Here is an 18,065-nt window from a genome sequence, read left to right as displayed (position 1 = left end):
ATAATATCAAGAATTGATATAGTAGAGATTATCATTTATATGATACATGGGAAGATATAAAAGTTTATTATGACTTTTGATGATTATGATTTTTGCTACTAATGAGTTCTCATAAGGCATATAAATTAGAGGTATTGTCATCTTTGTCATTTCTTTGCACATTCAAAACTTAGCCTAGTTGAAGTATAATTAATAGTATAATTTGTGATCTATTTTTTCATGAAGGTTGACTATGTTGAAGTATAATTCATATTCTAAGCTTAGTTAGTTGTGGATAAATCCAACTATGTTTGTTGGTTAGTTAGTTAGATAGTAACTAACTAGTTAGTTAGTTTGTTAGAGGCCTGTAGTGCAAGTTACTCAACTTAGTCTATAAGTACTTGTTTGTATTCAGTTGATATATCACATATCATACATCTCTAATATCCTTTATCACTCATACCTCTCACATTCAATAATAAAGAGTTTTATCATTCCCTTGTAGTTTCCTCTCTAAGTGTGAGTGTGTAGAGATCATTCTAGTCTTTCCCTCAATTATGTATGTGCATGTTCTATCAGACTATGCCACGTATTAAGGAAGGATGAAGTGCGAATGTATTTTTTACCTCTTTAACAATGAAATATATCTTCAAAATGGTTACAGTTTAAAAAACTTTTTAATGGAATGAATTAAAATAAATCAATGAGTTAATGTGTAATTGTCATTGGTTAAAATAATTATATTAAAGTATTGCACATCATAAAATAATTGTCAATTAATGTCACATGTAAAGTTTGTTGAGAATATTAAGGAGACATAACATGTGTAGTTAGGCATTCTATTAATTGTGAAATGTGTATAAGAAATAGGAGATACGTGATTTTCTATCGTCAATCATATTAGAGATTCTATCAATAATTTCCTCTTTGAAGTCTTTTAACAAATTCCTAATTCATCACTAAGCCATGAAGAAGAAATTACTAGTTGGCGTGTGTTTCCTCTTCCTCGTTCTCTTTGTTGCACGTAAGTCGCGATTCTTTAGCAAACATTTTTATTGAATGGTTAATAGTATATCAATTAATTATATTCTTTTTTTGATTAAATCAATTAATTATATTCTTGTTACTAATTAGGATGCATAATGTTGTGTTCACAAAAAAAAAAAAAATTGGATATACAATTTTACGTAAATTCACCAACTTTAAGACACATTCCTTGTACATGGATCACTCTATTTTTCATTCAATCTTTTGACACCCCCGCCATAAGTGGTGGTTGGTACTTGGTAGTGGTCGACCGGAGGCAGAGTCTGATCACCACACGGTGGGCTGCAATTGAGGTCTAACGACCTCACATCGGACAATCAAACAGTCATAGATCTAGTTAAAATCAATTTTTCATGTGGTGTCCAACCACTACCATCATCTAATAAGTGAGAGACACTAAATATTTCAACCTTGATACATCACCAACATTTTGTGTCAAGTAAGTGAAAGCTTCATGTATTTCTTTCTTATTCTCACCAGGTTGTTGGGTTGTAGAAAAAAAACCAATAGAAAATTACAAGGTAACAAGCATGCACACAAAAATACTTGTTGATAATGTATAATTGTTTGAAAAAGCCAACAAGAAGGCTCTTGGTTATTGTCATTATTTTCATCTTAATTATTGTCATTATGCTCATCCTCATTAAGTGAGAAAATGATAAACTTGTGTGTGTGATATTATGAGTATGCTTGCTAATGATTTTTTGTTGTTAGGGGTGACAACGTAGATAGGATGTTTTACAACCAAATTGATGCATGTATATACTCTTGAATTATAAACTAACCCAAAAAAAAAAACTTGTGTATTATGCAATATTTGTCTCATACTTGTGTATTATGCAATATTTGTCTCATTTGTGCGCATAGAATTGGCATGTAAATTTGTAATTTTTTTTTCGTCAAGTAATCTAGTGGTTAGAGCTCACACAATTTAATTGTGGAGAAGTGGAGTGTCCGGGGTTCGAACCCCAACCCCTGCATATAATATGCAATATCCCTACCAACTGAGCTAAGCTCACGGGGATAATTTGTATTAATACTAGACAAGATAAAATATGAGAAATGATAATTCTACTTTAGTATAAAATTTGGGACAATTATCTTTCTCTTTCTCTTTGTTCGATAAGAAGAAAGAAAAAGAAAGTTATCACAAAATACTACTCCCTCCGTTTCAAAATGAGTGTCGCTTTAGCCAATTGCACACAGATTAAGGAATGGAATAAAGTAGTCAAATGTCATAACAATTTTACCAAATTATCCTAATCAACTATTGGTTTGTTTTTCATTAAAGAAAAAATAATACTTTGGAAGTAGTGTAACATAATATTAATTGAAAGGTACAATTGAAAAGAAAAAGTTATTATTGCATTGGAAACTGAAAGTGACATTTATTTTTAAACAAATTTTTTTGGCTAAAACGACACTCATTTTAAAACGGAGGGAGTAGTAATAATATCATAATCATAGAATATAGGGGAGTTAACCATAAATGACTGGGTTTAGTGACAATGTTATGTGTGGAACCCATGACAGCTAACAACCAGGGACAGAAAATTGCTTTTTTGACATAGAATACTTCCAATTGACACATGGAAATGACCTTAATGCCCCTGGCGGTAGTTAACAACCGCTGGGAAACACGCTGGTCGTTAACTACCGCTGAGACCCAGCGGCTGTTAACTGCCGCTGTGTTCGTGATATATTCACGCCAGTAGCCATATTCCAGACAGTCCCTCCATCATCACTATCGCCATTTTTTCTCTCAAAATTTCACTCTCTCTCTAAAAAAACTCTACCAAATCATCCAAAATTTCTTCCACTAAATCACAAGTGAGTTATCACTTATGCTATTGTCATATGTGTTTATATGTTTATAATTTTAGTTGTTGTTTAATTATTAAATTTTGAATATTTATTTTTAATATAGTTATGGTTGTAGATCTGAAATGCTATTAACATATATTATGAATATCTGTTATAATGAACTTATATTGCTTAAATGTATAATTTTTTTTCGAATTTTATAAATTTTTTAGGGTTTGAATATTTGTTTTTAATATAGTTATGTTGTAGATCTGTAATGCTATTGACATATATTATGAATACATGTTATAATGAAGTTATATTGATTGAATTTATAATTTATTTTTGAATTTTATAAAATTTTTAGGGTTTGTTTAGGTTTTTTAGGGTTTTTGAATTTTATAAATTTTTTAGGGTTTGTTTAGGTTTTTTAGGGTTTATGTCAAATTTTCACTACAAGTGTTTGAATGAGTTTTTCATTGATTATTTTTAATTTCTATGTGTGTAGATTTGAAACAATGGCCGGGTGGATCGACGTTCATGCAACATTCAACGGCGGAGAACCTCAGAGGTTGAAGGTTCGGTGCCTTGATGTAACGTTAAGAGATCTCAAGGATCAACTGAATGAATTCAACCAAGGAGTTAATCCCAGAGACACAAGGAGGGTGCAAAACGTTCGGTATAAACGTCCGACGCTCGACGAGGGGAGGGTATCATTCACTTGGGTGGAGTTAAAGAACGACGAAAACGTGACGAGCATGTTTTGGGAGCACACCAAGTTCCAGTGGATCGATATGCGGGTGACGTTGCTGAGATCAACTGAAGATATCATCAACAACTTGATTCCGCCAGAAGATCGTCATTAGTTAGGGTAAGGTGCATTCCAACTACAACAATTGTCTTACCTCCGAAATGGGGTAATTCAAACTTGCCAAACGGCCAGGACTCAAGCATTTCGCCTCGCGTTCATGTTTTTCCTTTGAAAAGATTAAATTCTTGTTAGACTGATTTAGATGATGGTATTAAGTGTCAAGGAATGGACCTCATTTCGTTGGCACTTGAATATCATCATCTAAATCAAGTCTGACAAAAATTTATTCTTTTCAAAGGAAAGCATGAACGCGAGGCGAAATGCTTGAGTCCTGTTGTTTGGCAAGCTTGAATTTGCCCCATTTCAGAGGTAAGACGCCCGGGAGTGTTTTTGTTCCATTCTGAATGTTAATTTCTTGTTGGCTTCGTTTAAATGATGGTATTGATGTGTCAATGTCTGGACCTCATTCCGTTGGCACTTAGATACTATCATTTAAAACCAAGACCAACAAGAATTTAACATTTGGAATGGAATAATAACACTTCTGGACGAATGTAATGTAATGTAATGTAACATTGTAGTTGGAAGGTACATTTCCGAATGTAATGTAATGATAGTTGACGTACATGTCTTTTACGTAATGTAATGTAATGATACCACAATGTAATGTAACGTAGATGAAATTATATCTAAATAAAATTGTCTAAGAATTAATGTTGTTTACTTATCGAATTTATTTATTCAGTACGCCAACGCCATTTTTATTTGAATTAATGTTGTGTATTTATTATAATTTACTTATTCGATACGCAATAATTATTTGAATTCACATTAGATTTTATTCGAATTTTAATTATTTGAATTCACGTTAGATTTTATTAGTTTTTATTCAAATTCACGTTATATTTCTTTAATACACATTTGTTATTTGAATTTTTGTATTTCATATAAATAAATGAAAATAAAAACTAAAATAAAGGAACACAAGTAATATATATAAAATCACATTTTATTAATATAATAATACATTTACAATGGGGTAAAACTAAATCTGCTTCGTCGTACCAATAACATTAAAAATAACATCTTCGTCGTACATTTATTCCTTAATAGGTGGAGTCATCTTCGTCGTACATTTATTGACTTAGGATGAGCCTGAGAAATACCAGACTCAATTTATTGACTGAGGATAAGCCTGAGAAATATCAGACTCAATTTATTGACTGAGGATGAGCCTGAAAAATACCAGACTCACTTTAGTGAGTACATTAAGAAAGGAATCGAGGCAGATGGCCTTGAGGAGCTTTACAAGAAGGTTCATGCTGCAATTCGTGTTGTTCCTCACTTGAATATATAACCAATGAACAAGTTCTGGTTGAGTTTCTTTGAGTACTGGACTATGACAAACAAACATTTTGTAGAAGAAAGAGTAAAGAAGTAAAGAGGAAATGAGAGTAAGGAGGAGAGAATGTGAGGGTTTTTATAGGGGAAAAATGTAGAAAAAATAGGTTGAATGAATGATGGAAAAAGAGGTTGAATGATGGAAAAAAAGGTTGAATGTAGAAAAAATAGGTTGAATGTTGAAAAAAAATAGGTTGAATGTGGAAAAAATGTGGAAAATATGTGTTGAATGAATGAAGAAAAAGAGGTTGAATGGTGAAAAGGACGGTGCATCGTTGAAAGCCTTCAGCGGTTGTTAACTGCCGGCGCATAAACCAGCGGTTGTTAACGGCCGCTGGGGGTAAAATGGTCATTTCTATGTGTCAATTGGAAGTATTCTATGTCAGAAAAGCAATTTTCCCAGGGACGGATCCGCATTGGAGCAATGTGGGACTACAACTCCACTCCACATGTTTTTCCCGTTTTTTTTTTAATAGATAAAACACAGTTACACAGCACACTCACTCATTCACTTTCACTCACTCACTCCCTCACAGCAGCGCCTCTTCTCTTCTCACCCTCTCTCTCAACTAAGCAGCTCTCCATTCTCCTCCTTCTCAACTCTCACCTCTCACTCACTTTAAGGTAAGCCATTGATTCTCCAATTTCTCCTTCATTCTCGGCCAATTGCTTGTTTTAGGGTTGCAAAATTGGGAATTTGAAAATGTAATTGATGCTTTTGTTATGATTCTAAAAATGGGATTTATCATGTTTGAACTGATATACATTTACATTTAGTTATAAAAGGTCATGAATTGTTTGTTATTATTGATTTTTTTATCTTTAATTTTTATCGCAGTTCCTTCATTCATGATTATTATTATTGTTTGTTTGTTATGGATTTTACCTCCAATTCCTTCATTCTCAGATTCTATTGTGTTCTCTGTACTGGTTTCTTCCTGTATTAATTGAATGAAGTTTGCTTGTTAGAAAGTAAAATGTTTTGCTGCATTAATCACTTGATATATGCTTTGCTGCATAATTCTTCACTACTAGTTGAAACTCAATTTGTGAGAATTTTCTCTAGCACAATATCAATCACAATATAAGATAATTGATCTGTTGTTTTGTGTCTGTTGTGTGAATATATTGGTGTGCATTGTTTGGTCTGCCTGTAGTATCTCACAAGGTTTTGTTGTGGTCTATTTGGCAGATGAATGTGGAATACCATTTCCCTGAAAATTCTAGTTTACCCCCTCTTCAAAAGCATGATGCTTTTTCTGACCATCTTGTACATAGTTACATGTGCTACTGGCCTTTACTTGAGGCCATTGTCCTTGAAAAATAGCACTGACCCTCTTCCTCCTGTAAACACTTCAACAATGTCAATAATTTAATGGGTTAACTATTGTCAATTGCTTCAAAAAATAGTTTGTATTATTATTTATTTAAAATTTTAACTCCACATGTACGTAAAGTCTGGATCCGTCCCTGCTAACAATTATGTTGATATTGATTATTTACTACTAAAAAAAACTATATTGCTCCCTCAAAAAAATAACTATGCTCATATTGCATTGTCATCATCTTTTTTTTTTTTTGGAGTAATTGTCGTCCTCTTGTTGAATTTACACTACTTCCCTGTCAAGAAATTTAGCTATCTGGCAGAAAAGCATATTGGCTTTTTGTTGAATTGAAATATTTTGAATTCAATTCTAAATTTGTTTCATATGCGTTCTTATGTTGCTGATGCATATATAACATAGCTTGAAGCTGATGTTCTGACAAAAGGAGTGACTTTAATGAGTCTTTGTTCAAGTTTGGAATGTGTGATATACATGCACCAATTTGAGTGGGGTGTCAAGATGAGTCAAATATCTTGCTGGCTGTAAATTTGTTACCAAAATATGTTCATATCCATAAATTAAGGATTAGCAATTATAAGAAAATATTGCCAACTGTACTTGTTATTGTCAAGCTTTTAATAGAAGAGTGATTATAGGAAGGCTGATGTATTAATGTCCTTTATTTTCTATAATCAATTGTATCGGAATTTCCGCTAATAATTTTCTCTTTGAAACCTTTTAACAAATTATAATTCATCGCTACGCCATGGAGAAGAAATCACTAGGTGGCTTGTGTTTCCTCTTCCTCGTTCTCTTTGTTGCACGTAAGACATCATTCTTTAGCATGCATTTTTATTGCATGGTTTGTAGTATTTTAATTAATTATATCCTTGTTACTAATTAGGTTTGTTACTAATTATGATGCATAATGTTGTGTTCATAAAAATAAAATTGGATACACAATGTTACTTAAATTCACCAACTTTAAGATATATTCCTTTTACATGCAAAGTGGTGGTTGGTAGTGGTCTGTAACACCCATACCAGACGTATCTAGAAAGTCTGGCACGTGCGTTAATATTAGTACTGGATACATTAAAATATACAACAATTAAAAACTTCGAATGAATAATATTTACATCAAGTTACGTTCGTATAAATAATAATACAACACAACTCATCCATACATAAAAATACATCCGTGATGTCCATATCGTCCTGCAGCTTTACGAACGAACCCTTGAAGTAATATTCATCCGGCTCCGAACATGCATAAACGTCCTGCTTATCTGAAACAAATAAGGATTGGGATGAGACATAATGTCTCAGTGAGTTTCCCTAAATCCTAGGCTATAGGCAACCTCAAGGGGAAACCTACGGTCACCACGTGTCTACATTACAACCTGACGGTTGATTATACGTGTGTGGGGACTTGCATACTTAGACGGTAGTGCATACTAGAGCCGTCATAGTCTTATCTTAACTTGTTATAGGCTTCTTATCTATACATGTCATGGCGGTTGAGGGAACCTAAACCGCATTGCCAAGCATACGTTTTACGTAACAAGGCCTAAACATAAATAACATAACATACTCATGACATGATTCTAAACCGGACGATTAGGGAAACCTAAGGTCGTCACGGACATAGTTTTCTTCACTTGCTCTATACATAACTTACTCTCGTCTAATAGCATTCCATGCTCTTGTTCTTGTTCTTAAACATAATCATACATGGGCTCGATCATGAGCATAAACATAACATAATCACAATAAACATAATCGTATCTAAGTTCATTCATTAGGTTAGCGTTGAACAAACAGTTATTATCTTGATTCATTTTACGGATAGTCCCGGGTGGAGTAACCCCGAGATCAATCCCATACATGACCGATGTACGTACATCGGACTCCCTCGGTGTCGTGCGGGTCCCTTGCGGCTTAAACCGTTCCCCTTAGGTCGAGAACCTCCCGTATCCCCCTGGCGTGGATAACAAGAGACACGAACACCTACGTCTTGCTTACTCGGTGACATGCGGGTCCCTTACGGCTTGAATCGTTCTCATTTCGAGAACCCCTTGTATCCCCCTGATGTGGATAGCAAGAGACATGCCACCTACACATATTAATCATGGTCTTGTCGTGCATATAAGTTAAACATATACATACTTGCTTGTTTACCTCGGAACCTTGATCGATCCGATTAATGGTAACTTATACTTATTCATACTTAACATGGTGGAGAGAAATAACTTATCATTCCACAACTTACGTACTAGCTAAGTTATTCTAGCTCATGTGCGAAGAGATTACACTTCGCGTCTTATCATTCTAGGGATTCTTGCTATCTTTCTAGTTCTCGACTAGCTAAGTCGAGGCTCTACATACATTCCCCTTTCTTAGTTCATTGCTACCCCATCATGCTTAACTCTCTTGAGTCATCCTTGTGACACATGTTAAAATTGCCATGTCTTTTGATTCAAGTTCCATTAACGATTGGTACATCTTTTCATTAATTTATGAGGACCGAAAATGTCATAAACCCAAGTATCAAGCCATTTAGAAACTCGAAGATTAAGCCAAGTTAAGTTTGTTCCAGTTGTAAAATAAGTGAAAACAGCAAAAATATACTTCAAAACGAACGCATCGGACCCCTACTCGACTGGCCCCAAGCACCCGAACACAAAACAACACAAAAGTTGCCCTGTCTGGGGCGCCTGGCGCCAGGAGCAGGGCGCCTAGCGCTAGCTCCCTGTGTGTGGGCGCCTAGCGCCCTTGTACAGGCGCAGCGCTCCGAACCTGCGTTTTTCGGCTGCGGTTTTTGGCATTTTCGACCCAAAACTCCAAATTTTGATCTCCTAAATGCACCAACTCATTCCAAACATTGTTAACAAGTTTATGTACTCAAAATAGCTTACAAAAACATATACAAGATCATGTTCCATGGCAATTTATCATGTAATCAACAAGGGATGACTTTAGGTTCACTAAAATTTCATAGAAGCAAAACTAACACAAAACATGATTATCAAACCCAAAGGTAGGATACTCTATCTATAGAACTCACCTAACAAGATTCTTGAAGCATCATCATGTCCCAAGCTCAAACAATCCAAAACTCTAGCCCTTGGTTCACTTGCTTCCTTTATTCAACCCATCTCAAACTTGTTGTTTTCATGCAATCCAAAGCATCATGATCTTGCTAGCTTATCTCTAATCCAACCCAAGCTTCCTTCAACCAAAACCCTAATCTCATGATTTCTTCCCTTATGAGGATAGAGTGGAAGAACAAGCTCAAATAGAGCTTCTATTTGTTCCTTGATCTTGGAAGTACCATAACATAAGCTTGATCATGAAGAGGAAGAAGTTTTGGAATGGATTGGTGAAGAAAATAGAGGAAGAGAGCGTGAGAATGGAGAGAGGAGGGAGAGAAAATTGCTTTCCCAAACTTAGAGAGATAAAAGGATAGAAATTGTGAGATATTTTGGTGCCTTTCCAAATAAATATCCTTTTCCCGCGCAATTACCAAATTGCCCTTGCCTCAAACATGCTACATCCGTCTCTGATACTTAACTCGTATTAAGCTGACATAGCATAATAAATATTTCCATTAACTTACTTTCCATAAACCTGAGTCCTCTGATACATTTAACAGATAAAGTTCCTTAAGCTGATGAGCGGGATGTTACATGGTCGGCCGGAGGCAGAGTCTTGGTCACCACATGGTAGGCTGCAGTTGAACTCTGGTGACCCCACTTCAGGCGGTGGTAAAACTTTGTTGGCCGATCACTTCCCACCACCACTAATAATAATAATAATAAAAATAGTTAAAAAAAAAATAATTTTTCACATATATATAAAAAAAGGCTAGACTCATAATAATAAAACAACCCTTATTATATTGATATATTGGCCCAAATATGAATATCTAAAAAAAAAAGATTATATTAAAATAATTTTTTTAAAAAGCATATAAACGTATTATTTGTGATTATTGGATACTAATAATACATGTTTGAATTGATAGATACATGTATACTTACTTTTGTTATTTATAACTATGTTGTAGTTGTAGTTGTGGTTTGGTGTGAACTTTTCAATATTGATATTGATTTGACCATTAACTTGTCTTTAAAAATATTTTATTTCACTTGAAGTTGTATTAAAACAACTTATAATTAGTTTCTTGCACATGTTTTATACTTAAGATATATGCATATACTAATTTTAGTTCGACATTAGAATGACATTTCGTATGGACCCGCAAGCAAAGGAAAAATATATCTTGAAGTTCAATATATAAAGAACATAGTAAGTTATTAGCTAACAAAAATTGACTCCAATGAGTATAAGTTGTAATTCAGTTTTACTAGCCTAGTATCATTAACAAATCAGAAGCATTCCTCATTGCTCTTGTATAAAAAAACTAATGTTTCCTATAAAGTAAAACCGATACAAGAAAGTTATTTGTAATTAGTTCCATCTTAAACTCATTAAACAAAAATAATTTCTTGATCTTAAAAATGAGTTTAGTTTCTTGACAGGTTAAAGAATGTGATTCACCAAGTAGAAAATGACAAAATATATTTAAGATGGGAGTGTGAATCATATATTTAATACTTATGTGGAAATCACAAGGGTTTACTGTCTCCGTGAGCTTAGCTCAATTGGTAGAACTTTACATAATATATTCAGAAGTTGGGATTCGACCCAGGACACTCCACTTATTTATCTTACGAGATGAATTTTTAGCCATTAGGCAACTTGACAAAAAAAAGGGAAGGGCTTTACTGGTTTAATGGTTGAGATGACTCTACTAAGGACACTCTTTAAAGATCTTAATGATTAGCTAACAATCGTATCAGATTTGTGCACAATATTTAAGGTAATGATTAGCTAAGTTGATTTTAATGGTAAAGTTAGTATCATTTACTAAAACACATTCATTAATTAGTGGAGTTGTTAAGTTGGATGAAATTCAATAAATAAGGGTATAATAGTGGACCAAAATAAATGTTAGACTCATATTCTAAAATGACAATTATTTTCAGACATAGTAAAAAAAATGTTAAAATGACAATTAAAATGACACGGGGAGTATTTTAAAATCCTTTTTTGTTTTTTTTTTCTTCTGAAAATCCTTAAAGAGTATTTTTACAATTCTCATTAACAATACCGTAAATTTTGAACAAAAGTATCAACAAGACTGTAAATTTTAAACAAAAGTATCAATTCATTAAAAAGAAGTTATCAAAGTTTTTTTTTTTTAAGAAGCTGAAATGGAATATAGAGATCAAACAACCTTGATTTCCAAGCACACGACGTGGTAGAAAATCAAAGGAAAAGTGTCAGATACAACCAAAACAAAAATGGTTGAATGACCGAAAACCAAATTAAAAGCCACCTCTTAAACACGTTAGAGGATTGAGTCACCACCTATGATAATAAAAAGTGAAATGAGCATTAGGTGCCTTCAACCAACAAAAAAATTGAATTTTAATTTGGCGGAGGAGGTGTTGTAATGTTTCCTCTTTTTGTAGAAAGATTCTAGCAATTCTTTTGTTCTAAATGATCCAAATCTTTGATAACCAAATAAAAAAAAATACTGACCAAATATTTTTTTGAGAAACTTCCAAAAGCACCAAAATGGAGAAGATGATCTAGAAGCCGCACCGGATTAACCAAAAAGAAGCCTAACTAGTTTAAGACACCGCTTAAAAGTTGACTGAAAAACCACAGTGAATAAATAGATGATCCACGTCTTCTGATTTGCTACAACACCCGCACAAAATTGAGTAGAAACTGTATTTGCTCCGTTTCTAATTAAATTTTCAGTTGTAGGAATGCAATTTCGAAGAAGATGTCACACAAAGATACTTACTTTCAAAGAAACCTCTTTACGTCAAATAAAATTATAATCATCAGTTGTAATGATTTGATCTGCCGAGAGCAAGAAGTAGTACAAGCTACTAACATTGTAATTTTTTGAGACATGCAATTCCCAAAACCAATTGTCATTGACATTTTCCTAAAAAACAATAGGATGCAAAAAAAAAAATATATATACAGCACTCCCCCAACTGAGCTTCTACTCCACATAAAGTTAAGTTGATGTCCCCAACCTCACGCCAAATGTTGTCGTCGGACTACCCTCTAACTCCCAACCCAACACCATTTCTTATATTGTTTAAATTATTCCACCAAACTAAAGATCCTCTTCCCCATCACGGATATTTTCCCCCTCTTCACCATATCTAGCTGAAAGGATTCTATACGACAAGCATCCACACTCCTTCAACCTCCAACATCATTTATCAAGTAAAGCAATATTAAATTCTCTTAACCGCCTAACCCTCAAACCACCATACTCCTTTTTTGAACAAACTATATCATAATTGATCCAAGTAATTTTTCTAAAATCCTCAACCCTCCCGAAAAAACTAATAAAAATAGATTCGATCGAAGAAATGATACATATTGGAGCCCTGAAGAAGAAAAAAAATATTAAATATAGGTTTAACCTTGTCACCGTTTTCTGCATGAATTACCAAAAAAAAAAATGATAAGATATCAAAAAACAACTAATTCAACTATAATTTTTATTACACTGAAAAAACTTTAATACAAAAATTTATATTGAAAATTTTAAAAATTCATTTCTTATTCTTTAACTTATTTTTAAATCCGGAGTATTTTATTGATACTAACTTCTTCATCCATGTATACTTATGCATTGTTTTAACACTCATGTTTCTATAAAATGTGACACTTTCCACTCATCTTACACTTGCTAAAATACAATCATTTTTTTTTCCATCAATACTAAGGGCATAGAACTATAAATATAATATATTAGCAAGAATGAAAACTCAGGGTTCTGGCTTATATCTAATTATGCGTCGTGTTCTTATAACTGGGTTGTCTTCCCTGATCAATTTATTTAACGCTTTAGTTGTATATGGTGAACAATTTATTAAAGCCTTGGATTTCTCTTTAATTTGCCGTTATGGAAAAACAAATTGACCAAATGGTATAAGAAGATAGAGAGAAAGAGATTTTGAACTTTACATCAAAGAAGATTCTGCTACACACACAAGAAAGCATATATCACATGACACAAATGTGTCTATTACTTCTTTATTAGTGACTTGCAACCACCACATTTAATTACATTGCAAGTCCTCATTTATTTATTAATTAAATTCAGCTAACCATGCGCTCCTCATATGATTTTGTAGATGTGACCGTGGAAAGATATAGTTCAAAATATTTATGCTTAACGAAATTGCAGTGTTTTCTAATCATTGAATCCTTAAATCTCTCAAAGAAAGCATTTTGGTTACTGCCAGAATTTTGACAACGCTAATGGTATCTTCACCTGGTGTTGAGAACAATTCTTGATCACTTTGAAGCAAGCCCTTTTTATAGCGAAAGTATCGTAGTCTTCTATCATCACCAAAAAATTTCCAACATTCAAAAAAATCTCCATTCCCACAAGTTAAAATCAACTCTCCAATCCATGCAGTGTTCAATAACTACCATCATCTAATTCAATGAATGAAAAACAAGTAGCAAAATAAGTGTGAGACACTAAGGCTTTGTTTGGGAGTTTGGAGGGGAGGGGAGGGTTTTGGAAAAAAGAAAGGAGCAAGTGGAAGAAATAGAAGACATTGGGAGGAGAGGGCTTTGGAGGTTAATTTTTTACTCATAATAAAAAATCCCCCTCATTTGGGGGAACTCAAAAATTGTATTGGGGGAAGGTTTTGGAGGGTTATGACGGGTTTATATGAATTTTTCAAATCCAATCTATGTTGTTATTATATTCTTAAAATTAAAAGTATATTAATCATAAGTATTAGTTTATCATTCTCTAAAAAACTGTTCTTTCAAAAAATATGAATTTTTTGTCCATTTTTCTATATATTTCCAACCCCACAAAGCCCTCCCCTCCCTTCCCCTCCAAACTCCCAAACAAAGCCTAAATATTTCAACCTTGTTACATCACCAACTATTAGTGCCAAGTGCGTGAAAGCTTCATGTATTCCTTTCTCATTTCCACTAGGTTGTTGGGTTGTACACAAACGAACCAATACAAAATTACAAGGTAACAAACATGCATACAAAACAACTTGTTGATAATGTATAATTGGTATGCAACAACCAATAAGAAGGCTCTTAATTATCGTCCTTGTGCTCATACTCATAAAGTGAGTGACTCGATCCGAACCTGAAAAATCAATGACACACCAATTCCTAGTGGCAATTCCCTTTGAGAATTTTTCACCTCTGAAGTAGTTCTTATAAGGATAACTGTATAAAAACATGTGTATGTAAAACTTGTTTAGTAAGACCAACTTGTATATCCTCGCCATCTAGTTTTGAATACTAAATGCTAAATACTCACCACACATCAAAGCACATACGTACATACACTAACTGATGTAAGTTAAGTTTATACCATGTGACTCCCTTTGATCCCTTTACACATGAGTCCAATAACAAACATTTCCATAATTGTAATACAAGGGCCTATTCAAAATTCATGTTATGAATATTTGGAAATGAGAAAAAACTTGGTAAGCTACAATAGCACCAAAAATTGCATGCATGCTCATTTAGTGAGTCACGGTCATGAGGCAATATATATTGAAGTCCTTGATTCAATTGTTTGTTGGCTACATCCAACTCCAGACTGTGGTCCTATTTAAATTACAAATATTTGTCTTGTGAATTTTTTATAATCTTTCCTAATAAATGCTTGTTGCGTATTTTATTTATGTATCAATGACAAATATTTGTCTCGAATTTTTTTAATATTTATTGATAACAAATATTTGTCTGTTAATAGTGTGATAACAACTTTCATTATGTATTCTCTTTTTTTTAGTTCTTTAAATTATATTTCTTTTTTTTTTATTTCAAAAATAAATTATATTTCATATTTTTTATTATATTTAACATATATGGTTAGGAAGTAAAATAAGCAAAAGGAACCTTTGATATTGCTCATGGGTGGTTTCAAAGGTGTGTGGGAGGAACGACCGCACAAGGTAGTAAATTTTAAGTGGCACTATTTTTTTTATACCCTATGGTGTGGGTGTGTGTGTGTGTGTGTAATAAAAAAATAATGTAATCAATAAATATATTTTTTAGGTTAGTCTTAGATTCTAATAAAAAAAGGCTAGACTCATAATAATAAAACAATCCTTATTATATTGATATATTGACCCAAATATGAATATCTAAAAAAAAGATTATATTAATATAAATTGTTTTTTTCCCTAAAAAAAATTAAAATAATTTTTTTAAAAAGCATATAAACATATTATTTGTGATTATTGGATACTAATAATAAAAGTTTGAATTGATAGATACATGTATACTTACTTTTGTTATTTATAACTATGTTGTAGTTGTGGTTTGGTGTGAACTTTTCAATATTGATATTGATTTGACCATTAACTTGTCTTTAAAAATATTTTATTTCACTTGAAGTTGTATTAAAACAACTTATAATTAGTTTCTTGCACATGTTTTATACTTAAGATATATGCATTAAATAATAAAGACACACACTTGCACACATACAAGCATGCACGCATGCACACACGCACGTGCCCACACGCCCGCTCATAAAAAACAGGGCACCAAAGTCATAATTCGCATGAGGCACTCAAACTTTCAGGAACGACTCTGAGAGTACGACTATGTATACCCCTAAACATACCTATTTATTAAAGAGTTGCATGTTGCATACCCTAACCTGTACCACATATCAAAGAGAGTTGTGAACCGCGTGACCATGAGTTGTCACCCGTTTGACAAGCCATATCGTCCAACATGTCTCTGGAAATCACAGAGACATGGAGTAATCCAAAGGAATCCCCACATTCAAGGCTCCGACAAATACTTTTGGTTTGGGAAGCCTCGATTTGTTCTTTGTCTTCTCCATTTTTCCTTGTTTGAGGTATTCAATTTGTTAAATTCATCTAAAAATAAGATAAAACACAAAACTGACACTAATATATTGACATCAATAACAAATTTCAAAAAACCATAATAATTGAATGTAACCATATGTATTACTTTTGTTAGTGTGCTACATATTTTAAGATATTCTAATGCACATGCTGACAAACAAGTAGGGAAAATTTCCTAGTTCAATCTTTGCATTAATGAGAGCAAATTATTTTGGGGCGTTTTCAATTTTGGAGTTGTTAATATTTGTAACTAACTAATAGTCTCTAATCTTGCAGAGTGCTTTTCAAATAGCTTATTGCATATGGCTATGGGTAAATGACCATCTTTACACCTTAAATATTGTTAACTTGTTATTTTGTAGTATGGTAATTGGCTAATAATTAATGATGATATCTTAATTTGCAGAGTTCATTCGGTCGGATTGCTTGTTTCAATGTTGGTATTACGCCTTCAATATTCAAAATAGCTTTGGGGTATGTTTGATTTCAAATTCTCTTTTTTCAATAAAATGGCATGCTGCAATATGCATTTCAAAATCTATACTATAATCTTATCTTGAAATGAATTTGATGAATGTTTTGGAGGTTTGGCAAGATATTCATCTGCAACTACGTTTCGCTGCCCTTGTATGGTCTGGAAGTTATTTACCATCATTACTAATGTTTCAAGTTTTGTTGTCGTACCACTTTCCTTTCTATTACTTTCGTTTTTGGAAGTTATTTACCATCATTACTAATATTTCAAGGTTGTAAAACTTTTGCAGATCACAGGAACAAGGAAAAGATCAACATCTTATGAACTAGGAGTGTCAAGCGTGGGAAGAATGCACGGAAGCAACACCAATCACTCAAGTCGCTCTATTGATGGAAGACCGTCATCAATGGCACTTATGAGATTCATCTAGACCACAAGGCGCGGGATGAGGGATGAGGAATTCGTTGATGAGATGCAGGCTGATGATGACGTTGGGGTTTCATATGATACCCAGACCCCAATTAGTAGATCCATCATTAGAGCAAAATCCATTTAGGTTCTATTCTACTCTTCATTTTTCATATATTTTGTGAGTTTTAGTTTTTGTTGATTCAAGTTCACTTTTTAATTGTTAAGTTTTTGTTTTTTGTTGCTGAAATCCCATTTTGATTTCATAATTGCTTTTGAACTTAATTGACTGAACAATTGGGGAACTGATTTCTATTAATGCAATTGGGTAAATATGTACATAAAAGGTAAAATAAATTCAACAAATTCATTATTATATCTTGGTTAAACTAAACTATATGTAGCTATATTTAGGTAAACTTTGAGTAGCTTTCTATTCTTGTGTTGTTGTTTTACACATATTTCTATGATGTGTCTGTTCCAAAATAATTTATAGATATATTAGGTAATGTTGGGGAACTGATTTCTATTAATGCAATTGGTGCAATATTCTTCGTGCAATGAGTGCTAATTTCAATCAGTGTTTACATTTACACAAAGCTGTCAAGTGGATCCACTATCAAATGTAGATTGAATTACTGTAAAGCAGGGTTTACTACATCTAAGAATGGATTTTTCACCTAAAAAGTAGCATGATGTCTTACATTGTTAGTCATACCATTGGCAGACTCATCCATGTGATGATGTCTCTGCCTTGCACTCTTTCCATTCTTGTATCTACAAAAAAAAAATTACCGCACTTGCATGCACGCACGCACGCACGCACACATTTGCTC

The 18,065-nt window shown here is 33.1% G+C and overlaps 1 long non-coding RNA gene across 1 annotated transcript; it reads right to left on the bottom strand.

Annotated features, from left to right (window-relative positions):
• Window positions 1–7,331: 7,331 nt before the first annotated feature.
• On the bottom strand, window positions 7,332–9,817 carry LOC146944986 (uncharacterized). Its single transcript, XR_015026198.1, has 2 exons — window positions 9,434–9,817; window positions 7,332–7,655 (listed from the first exon to the last, which is right to left on the bottom strand). It is a non-coding gene; the product is annotated as an uncharacterized LOC146944986 (long non-coding RNA).
• Window positions 9,818–18,065: the final 8,248 nt, after the last annotated feature.

This window comes from Medicago sativa, chromosome 2, assembly GCF_051527215.1.
Source record: "Medicago sativa cultivar Bolivia chromosome 2, Bolivia_mono, whole genome shotgun sequence".
Taxonomy (NCBI): Eukaryota; Viridiplantae; Streptophyta; class Magnoliopsida; order Fabales; family Fabaceae; genus Medicago; species Medicago sativa.
Note: the sequence above shows the minus strand (reverse complement) of the source record. Positions and strands in the feature narration are given on the sequence as shown.